Source organism: Aethalodelphis obliquidens, unplaced genomic scaffold, assembly GCF_003676395.1.
Source record: "Aethalodelphis obliquidens isolate GAN/ISIS:26980383/991018 unplaced genomic scaffold, ASM367639v1 scaffold67, whole genome shotgun sequence".
Classification (NCBI taxonomy): Eukaryota; Metazoa; Chordata; class Mammalia; order Artiodactyla; family Delphinidae; genus Aethalodelphis; species Aethalodelphis obliquidens.
The window spans coordinates 5,079,109-5,089,561 of record NW_020838011.1 but is presented as its reverse complement, the minus strand read 5'-3'; the positions used below and the strand labels follow the sequence as shown (position 1 = coordinate 5,089,561).

The 10,453-nt window shown below is 37.2% G+C and overlaps 1 pseudogene; it reads left to right on the top strand.

Moving 5' to 3' along the window:
• The first annotated feature begins 217 nt into the window (after nt 1-217).
• Nucleotides 218-836, top strand: LOC113611046 (THO complex subunit 7 homolog pseudogene; annotated as a pseudogene).
• Nucleotides 837-10,453: the final 9,617 nt, after the last annotated feature.

Here is a 10,453-nt window from a genome sequence, read left to right as displayed (position 1 = left end):
TGTTAATCCATCTAGCTACTAGAAAGTTTGGCTTTGAGCTATCTTTCCAACTTCTCCTGTGGTAGCCATGATAAATAGGAACAAGGTATTTCTGTGCTTTTGTCAGAATTCTGACATGCCAATGGCAGGTTTGACAATCTGGGCCTTTTCAAATAATGTAATAGGTAAAACGTCTTTATTAAAAATAGGAATATCTGCCACCGCCGCCGCAGCACACGCCATGGGAGCCGTGACTGACGACGAAGTCATACGGAAGCGTCTCCTCATAGATGGAGATGGTGCTGGAGATGATCGGAGAATTAATCTGCAGGTGAAAAGTTTCATTAAATGGTACAGCTCTGGATCCCAGGAAGAGGGATACAGCCAGTACCAACGTATGCTGAGCACACTGTCCCAATGTGAATTTTCAATGGGCAAAACTTTGCTGGTATATGATATGAATCTCAGAGAAATGGAAGATTTTGAAAAAATTTACAAAGAACTAGAATGTAGCATTGCTGGAGCACATGAAAAAAATGCTGAGTGCAAAAAGCAAATTATTCAAGCAAAATGAATACGAAAAAATCGCCAAGAATATGATGCATTGGCAAAAGTGATCCAGCGTCATCCAGACAGGCATGAGACATTAAAGGAACTAGAGGCTCTGCGTAAAGAATTAGAGCATCTTTCACATATTAAAGAAAGTGTTGAAGATAAGCTAGAACTGAGAAGGAAACAGTTTCACGTTCTTCTTAGTACCATCCATGAACTTCAGCAAACACTGGAAAATGATGAAAAGCTCTCAGAGGTAGAAGCAGCTCAAGAAAACAAGCATGGAAACTGATCCTAAACCATAGACCAACTAATCACTCACCATTCCCAAGAATACTGAAGTAGCAACATGATCTTAGTGTGTTCAGAATTTGTTGTGCTCTTGAGACATTTAAAGTTTTGGCAGTGAACTACGTTGCTTTTAAATATTAATGCACAGTTCATTCATATTTCTTCACACAAAGGGAGATGACTTCATTATATATTTGTTTTTATTGAAATGCCTTTTTTATACTTAAAAGATAGGAAGCAACACTCAAAAATGTTTAATGAAATGTTTTCAAGCCAGATATGTTAGTGCTCATTTGTATTCTAGGTAGTTTTTAACTGGTAACATTGATTTGCTCACAAAATAAGTGGAAGATAGTAAGAAGGTGGCATTTCTAGGATGTACATGAGAAAATGAGTCAATTTCTGGAAATCATTACCACTTTTGAAAATGAAGTCCATGAATAGGCTCTCAGGAGGGCTGTGAACTTGTGAAATTATTTACAAAATGTTTGTGGTGTATGCTTATTGTGGGAGAGGTTCCATGATATTAAGAATCACTGATATCAGAGGTAATTACAGATGCAAAATAAATCAATATGCATTACTTTCTAGATCTCTGTCCTTAATACTTGAGCAATGTGGTTGTTAGATGTTTTGTTGAAATGTTTTCTTTCTATCATTTTGTTCTGTAGGAGTCATTTTCAAGAGTCTTGCAAAAAGGATTTCATGATCTTTGTAAAAAATTAAGCCAGGTCTGAATCAAAAAAAAAAAAGTAATATCAATCATACTTATTTGTTAATATTTAACAGTCACCAAAGTGTTTTCATATTAAATATACTTTTATAACACAAAAGCAATCTGAGCTCAGAAGGCAGATGAATCATTATTTTGCATATGAAAAACTCAGAGATCCAAATGATTCACTCAGGGTCCCACAGCCAATAAGTGACAAAACGAGGTTAGGACTTGCTGCTACTTTGGTCTTCCTAGAGCTTATTTTGCTCCCATGACTAGGTCCAGGGTCCTGTCTTTTTCATTTTCGTCTTACCCCATTCATAGATTAGGAACTAGCCATGTGAGGCAGATAGGCAAGATGAATCTATATTAGCCAGCATTCTCCAGAGAAACAGAACTAATAAGATAAGAACGATAGATAGGTAGATAGATTGGCTTATGCAATTATGGATGACAGCAAATCCCAAGATCTACAGGGTGAGTCCGCAAACTGGAGACCCAGGAGAGTCAGGTCCAGTTCAAGTCCAAAACCCTGAGAATCAGGCGAGGTGCTTGTATTGGCCCACTCACATTAGGGAGGAAAAGCTGCTTTACTCAGTTCACTGATTTAAATGTTAATCTCATCCAAAAACACCCTCACAGACACACCCAAAATACTGATTGACCAAATACCTGGACACTCCACAGGCCAGTCAAGTTGACACATAAAATTAACTATCACAAAAACAAACTAGTTTTTCGCCATAATTATATATTTTTCTATACTGCTTCCCTAATTCACATAAGCTTTGTTAAAATTAAGCTCCATAAATCATGTTGTAAGTAGATGCAATAAATCTTTACACAAACAGAAACTATATATATGTGCATATATATATATTCAAAAGTTATCACTATAGCGAACCAAAAAACCTAAAACTTTGTATCATACTCTGTAAAGTATCTGAAAAATGTCATACAAATAACTGATCCTCTGTGTTCCAAGGGAGAATATATCATAGAACTTGAATGTAGAGATAAAGTGTGACCTAAGATGGACCCTGAAAGACAGATTATAATTAGTTAAATTAAATGAACAAAGAAGGCTATTCCAAGCCTAGGAAAACCTGAATAAGGTGAAAAGGCACAAATTTGGTGAACAAATTTTGAAAAACGTGTTGGGGACCATCAAGGATCAAATAAGATTGATGAATTAGGAGGGTTATGGATAATATCAATTTCCTCAAGTAGGCAGGATCTGATTCAGAGTAAAATGGGATCAACTGATGATTTTGAACAAAGAGGTAACTGATGAAAGTAGTCAGGTTTCTGAAAAATTTGCTTGAGGTGATGAATAAAATTGATTCAAAAAGGCATAGACATAAAAAGGAAAACAAATGAAAATTCAGAATCCTTGGCACAAATTTATGAGTATATATAACAGGGTAGCTGCAGAAGGATAAAAAAGGAAGGAAACAAAAACATTACTAAAAATAAACAACTGTTTGAATATGTAAAAAAGGAAAATTCAATGACATATCAAGATTTTAAGACAAGATAGCTCGGGGGATGATGGTATCTCTGATACAAATTTAGAACCAGGACTGAGGCTTTGGCAACACTCACAGCTAGTGATATATAAGAACAATTAAAACCAAACCAATGAAGAAGGAAAAGAAGAAAGGATCATAAGGAAGAGAGAATCAAATTGGAAATTTTACTTGGAGGAGAATGTGTCAAAAAGAGTAGATGGGGCTTCGCTGGTGGCGCAGTGGTTGAGAGTCCGCCTGCCGATGCAGGGGACACGGGTTCGTGCACCGGTCCGGGAAGATCCCACATGCCACGGAGTGGCTGGGCCCGTGAGCCATGGCCGCTGAGCCTGTGCGTCTGGAGCCTGTGCTCCGCAACGGGAGAGGCCACAACAGTGAGAGGCCCGCGTACCGCAAAAAAAAAAAGAAAGAGTAGATGTTCCAGAGAGGGGAAATAAATAACAGACTTACACACACATAGAAGACAGATTAGTCTGAGGTTCAAACAGGGAAATAATTGGTGGAACTGTTTAGATTCCTTCTACTAGATGAACATTCTGTACACTAATCAATCGCAGAGGAAAAATTGTCACTGAATTCTAATTGCTAACTTTCACTACTTAATCTCTCTGTGGAGATAAGAATTAGTTATGGAGTGTTTATGTAGATGGCAGTCATCTTGTTTTCCACAAACTCATTTGCATGGAAAAGCGCACATCAGTTAGACACCTGTCAAAATAATTAGCTAAGCATGAGATAAGGCCTTTTAGATTTTAGAACATTCCAAGTATTATCTTTTTTTTTTAATGTATAAAACCAAATCAACACATTTTACAGAAATAATAAGCATTGTATATAATTCTATAATTTTTGTGTTCCTTTTTCTTTGGTTTTTCTTATCTATTTAATAAAGTATCTAATTTAGTAAAATAAAACATTACCATCTGGTAATCACTGAGATAATGAGAAATGGAATTTCTTCTCACTGTTCTCATCCCTCTCATTCTATGTTAGGCATTGTGAAATTGAAATAAAATCCATTTCAATTAAAAGAGCTCTCTTCTCTTACCATAGAGCATGATAAACAGTATTACTGAATTCAGGTCAATCATAATTTAATCACCATGTATCCATCATTGAACACCAAGTTCACAAGAATATATCCTTTTCTTCTGCATGATGTGAAAGCCCAAGGTTGAAGTATACTTGAAAGCGCTTGTTACTGAGGGCATTTGCTCCACCTCTTGAGCATGGAACAGGGAACCAAAGATCAGAGCTTGTAGTCTGGAAGATGTGATGTGATTTGGTGCTTTATAAATGTTTATTTTACAAATATTTAGCCTGCTTCTTTCAGTGAATCTACTGTCCACTATTAAAATTTGAAAATGTGAAGTTGATACTAGTTCCTTTTATTGTTTACCTTTTAGATGAAGACATGTAATGACATGATGGTCATCTTGGTAACTTAACTTCCCCAATTTCCATGTCCTCAGATGATTTTAAAAATTGAACAGAACAAACTACTTACTATCCTATGTTTTGTGGATATGAAGAAGAATGAGAAGCAGCTCCTGTCCTCAAGTGTGTTCTACAATGGTTAAAGCATTTATAGTTATTGATCTATTAATTAAAAGAAAAAGACATTTGAAGGTCATTTCACGCACAAATGCTTGCCTTTCTTACCTACTTTGTACTTGTCAAAAGTGATCCTAGGGCTTCCCTGGTGGCACAGTGGTTGAGAGTCCGCCTGCCGATGCAGGGGACATGGGTTCGTGCCCTGGTCCGGGAAGATCCCACATGCCGCGGAGTGGTTAGGCTCGTGAGCCACGGCCGCTAAGCCTGAGTGTCTAGAGCCTGTGCTCCACAACGGGAGGGGCCACAACAGTGAGAGGCCCGTGTACCCCCCCCCAAAAAAGTGATCCTAAGCACACAAACATTATATTCTTCTAATTCAAGGTGTCCCACCTTTGTCACTATTGACATTTAGGGGCAGATAGTCCCTTGTGGGGCTTTCCTGTGCATTGTAGGGTGTTTAGTAGCAACCTCAGTCTCTACTAACTGGATGCTAGTAGTGTATCCCTGGGCGTGACATTGAACGCTCTGTCCCAACATTGCCAAATTGCCCAGGTTGAGAACCACTGCTCTCCTTGTAGTGAGGACACCTACATTTAAAAGGCAATCAGAGGTGTACATTTTTTTTTTTGATTCCATGTATAAGCAATATCATATGATATTTGTCTTTCTCCATCTGGCTTACTTCACTTAGTATTGTAATCTCTAGGTCCATCCATGTTGTTGCAAATGGCAAGCCAGACAGAGAAAGATAAATATCACATGATATCACTTATATGTGGAATCTAAAATAAAATTTTAAAAAAGATGCAAATGAACTTATTTACAAAACAGAAATAGACCCACAGACATAGAAAACAAACTTATGGTTACCAAATGGAAAAGGGGTGGGGGAGGGAAAAATTAGGAGGTTGGAATTAACATAGACACTCTACTACCTGTAAAATAGATAACCAACAAATATATATATATATATATATATATATATATATATATATATATATATATATCTGAATCACCGTGCTGAACACCTGACAATAACACAACTTTGTAAATCAACTATACTTCAATTAAAAATAGATATTAAAAAAGAAATACAAAAATTAATTAATTAAATCTGTGCAAAGAAAAAGAAAGCCTCTTCACAGCTTCTTTGCCCCTTTTGCATGCAAGGACGCAAGGAGTTTGGGACCCGGAAGAGGTCCCTCACCTGACCACCTGCACCTGGTCCCAGTCTTTCAGCCTCCAGAACCATGAGAAATAAATTCCTGTTGTTTATAAAATAAAAAACAAACAAACCAAAAAAGGCAATCAGAGGAAAGGGAATCCACAGAGGAGACTCAAAGAAAGCAATCAAGAAATAGAAACAGAACAAAGTCTGAGAAACCAAGAGAGGGAAGAATTTCAAGAAGGAATCTGGTCAGTGGTGTCTTACACTGTGCCCAGTAATAAAGATAAGGCTCTAGAATGGAGTTTAAACAGAACATTTCAGGAGTGATTTTTACATATTGACCTTTACCACACAGCATCTCCTCTAGCCCAGTAGTTCTTAAGTCGCCATGCACATCTGTGTCACCTAGACATCTCAAACCCCAGAGATTCAAATTCAGTCATCTTGGAACATGCTGTGTTACATGTACATATTTTGGAAAAGAAATTTACCTGAGACATCCTGGAATGTATCCTAATTCACAGCTATTGTTCTAATCTCATTTTCTGTTTCCTTTATTTCCTCTGTAATTTTCTCCTTGTTTTTAGCAGTGTGGAATAGTATAAAGAATGTTGAACTCAGCTGTTCCGGTCAGAGTTCCTAGTTCCCAATTTAACACTAAATAAATGTGTTTACCAGACAAAGTCCCTTATACTCTCCACCTCAGTTTAATTACCTGTAAAATTGGATTGGACAGTTTCTCTAACACTAATCTTCTACATATAATCTGATAAAATAATCAAAGTAAACAGATTCCTGGTGGAAATATTAGTTGATCCATTCCAATCAGATACAAATATTATGAAAATAAAGAAGTAAACCACAGATTATAGAGCAAACTATAGTCTAAAATGTGATACAATCATCACACAGTAACTATGTAATAACATTTCAAATTGTAATATATCTGACAGCCAGAAAAAAATCCAAAATAGTATATAATACTAGATATCCAAATAGAATAATTAATTCTCAAAGAAATATTCTGAGTGATTTACATTTCAATATTCTGAAGAATGAATTCTCACATATCTGCATACATGATAGATTCTTTTCTACCAATGATATCACTCTATATATTTAGTTTGGAATTTTGCTTTTCATGTACATTGACTGCAGTTCCTTTATCATCATGGAAGTTGTCATCTCTGAAATGACCACTTGAGAAAGTCAAGAAGCAAGAAGCTGCTGCTACACACTCTACTCACTATCGCCACAATGACTTCTCAAGCACAGGAAGTAGGGGAAGAGGTAACCAAAGCTGCAGTTTATGGATTCATGCACCTGACGGAGCATCCACAGATTCAACCTGCACATGGGGTAGTGAATGAAGAAAGCCTGGTGCCTGACATCAGCACGCTTTCAAACTTTGTTTCAAACAGCCAAGTACCTCAGAAAGAAGGGTTCTGCCTTGTCACCTTCCAGACCTCACACAAGTGCATCTTATTAGTCGAACCTAAGTTGTATTCAGATGGAAAGCACCCTTTAGCTTTTAAACATCTCCCCAAAGAAGAAGAATATTTGAGAGAGTTTAAAGAATGCACCACAGTGTATTTCTGAATTTTCCTTTACAAATGGAGTAGAAAGAGCAACAGTAATCTCTTTGAGTTGGTAGTCTTTATTCTTGGCCATGATAGTATATCAGCAAAGAACTTGGGCTATCCTAAAGGTTTAGTGGCTGTTGATGTGGTTGATGTGACTATTAAGTAATTAATCATAAAAATAGTCGACATAAACTGAAGCAGGAAAAATTTATTAGTTAAATGTTCAAACTCTGAATAAAACTACTTGACTAAAATTTTAGCTCTACCATTTGGCTAATAGGACTGTGGGCAATTTACTTAAAATCCCTCAGAGATTTTCTTATACATGAAGTAAGAGTAATAATATTACTCTTCATGTTATTGTGAGGATTAAAAAAGAAAATCTGTGGAAGGCATCTAACTCAGTGACTAACACTTGGTATAAACAGGGCTAATGGTAACAATAATTAAGTCAAATTGATTGTATTTAACAGACCTATCAAGATCATCCTGAAAGAATTTTTGAAATTATTATGGTAGTCACCCATCCATATAAATCCAATTTGTCTATAGGTAATTGACCAAATGCTTGTATTATACATGCATATGTATATATTTTTTCTCAGAATATTTTATGGTTAAAATGGTAGCCATATTTTACAGCCTGAAATTAACTCTATTTTATTATGCAATAGAATCTTTGGGAGGAAAATCCCATCATCCAAAAAGATGACTTAAAATTTTTTTGATCAAATTTACAGGTCTATGATATCTCTACAGTCATTCATTTCATTCATTTATTTCATTTGAATTTCTAAAACAAACTGTAAACTGTTTAATAACTTCTAGACTGCTTGAAGAGAGACATTATTCCCCAGATTACTAGCTCCTTAGTATGATTATGACATAATGAGAAATTCCTAGGATGGTGCTAAGTGTATAATACAGGTTCTAAATAAATACCAGTTTCCTTTTATTTTCACAGTTCCACAAGGGCTTGGACAATGTTGTCTTCATTTAGAATTAATAAGTCAGTGAACAATGTGATATAGTAGAAATGTATCTGGTGAATTTGAGGTTCTTGATGTCTTGTCACAGAAAGAATTCAGTGAGAGACAAAGTGATAGGTAAGAAATGGAATTATTTACAGAGAAACACACTCCACAGGGTGTGGGCCATCTCAGAAGGCAATAGAGCCTTGAAATATGGTATGGTTAATTTTTATGAGCTGGGTAATTTCATAGGCTAATGAGTGGAAGGATTATTCCAATTATCTTGGGGAAAGGGCAGGGATTTCCAGGAATTGGGCCATTGCCCACTTTTTGACCTCTTATGGTTGACCTCAGAACTGTCATGGTGCTGGTGGGTAGGTCATTTAGCATGCTAATGTATTACAATGAGCGTATAATGAGGCTCAAGGTCTACTGCAAGTCAAATCTTCCTCCATCTTGGACCCAGTTGGTTCTAACCAGTCTTTGTCACGTTCTATGGCTATGTCATTCTTTTAAAGCTTGTGCCCTGCTCCCTTCCTTCCTGTTTCAGAAAGAACATGAGTTTGAAATTAGGTTCATATAATAGGTTGAAAAATGCCCACAAATTCCTCCTTTCCCGACATGCATGTCCCTTGGCAATGTGACTTTGCCTCTCCTCCTATTAAGAAGTGGAGAAATGTTCTCCATATGGACTTAGCCATATGATATACTTCACTCAATGGAACATTAGAAAATACAATCTAGAGTCTTAAAAAGTGTTGAGTATTGGGTGGTTGTCATCTCTTGTTGTTAAAAACCCTCCACCATGTGAACAAGCTAAGGCTAACTTCCTGAATGATGAAAAACAATATGGAGAGAGGACCCAAGCCTTCCTAGACATTCCATCTATCCCAAATATGTGAGTGAGGTTTCCTAGACTATTCAGTCTCTTTCTAATCAAACGGATTCAGACTGAAAGAATTGCCCAGACAGCCTACAGAATTATGAGGAAAAATTAAAATGTATTGCTTTATTTGTAGTGAGGTGGATAGACCTAGAGTCTGTCATACAGAGTGAAGTAAGTCAGAAAGAGAAAGACAAATACCGTATGCTAACACATATATATGGAATTTAAGAAAAAGAAATGTCATGAAGAACCTAGGGGTAAGACAGGAATAAAGACACAGACCTACTGGAGAATGAACTTGAGGATATGGGGAGGGGGAAGGGGAAGCAGTGACAAAGCGAGAGAGAGGCATGGACATATATACACTCCAAATGTAAGGTAGATAGCTAGTGGGAAGCAGCCACATAGCACAGGGAGATCAGCTCGGTGCTTTGTGACAGCCTGGAGGGGTGGGATAGGGAGGGTGGGAGGGATGGAGACGCAAGAGGGAAGAGATACGGGAACATATGTATATGTATAACTGATTCACTTTGTTATAAAGCAGAAACTAACACATCATTGTAAAGCAATTATACTCTAATAAAGATGTAAAAAAATTAAAAATTAAAAAAAATGTATTGCTCTAAGCCATGTACTTTGGTGTTCGACTGCTGAACTGGAAAAAACTAACTGAAAAGGCTCATACTACAGTTCTACCACTTAATAAAGCTGTTTAAACTTGGACATGCTACTTACCTTATTGAAACTTAATTACCTTACTTGGAACATTGAGATAACTTCTGACTATATATTGTTGTGTTAGGTAGTTAGTCAGACATTAGCAGCAAGGAGGTGACAGTGGTGAGAAAACCAAGACGAAATCAAGTCACACACCCAGCCATCTGGGGACTCTCCCTGGACACCACCCAGATGGGTAAAACTATGGTCTGGTCGTGTGGTGGGCAGCTTACCCTGATAAAGAGGGGCACCGTAACACGAGGGAAATTCCCCGGGCTGTGCATGTCCAGACCAGACAGGGGTATAGCCTACAGTAAACCCAAACTCATTATGCCATCATTATAGCAAAATCTACATGTGGTTTTGCACCACCACCCCACCCCCATGCCCCGTGGGCATTTCTTACCAATTCAAGGGTGAGAGCATGCATAGCAGTAAACGTGTTACATATTTTGGGACTGTCAATCAAATAATGATCCGCTGTCACTCACCCCCACCACCCTGCAAA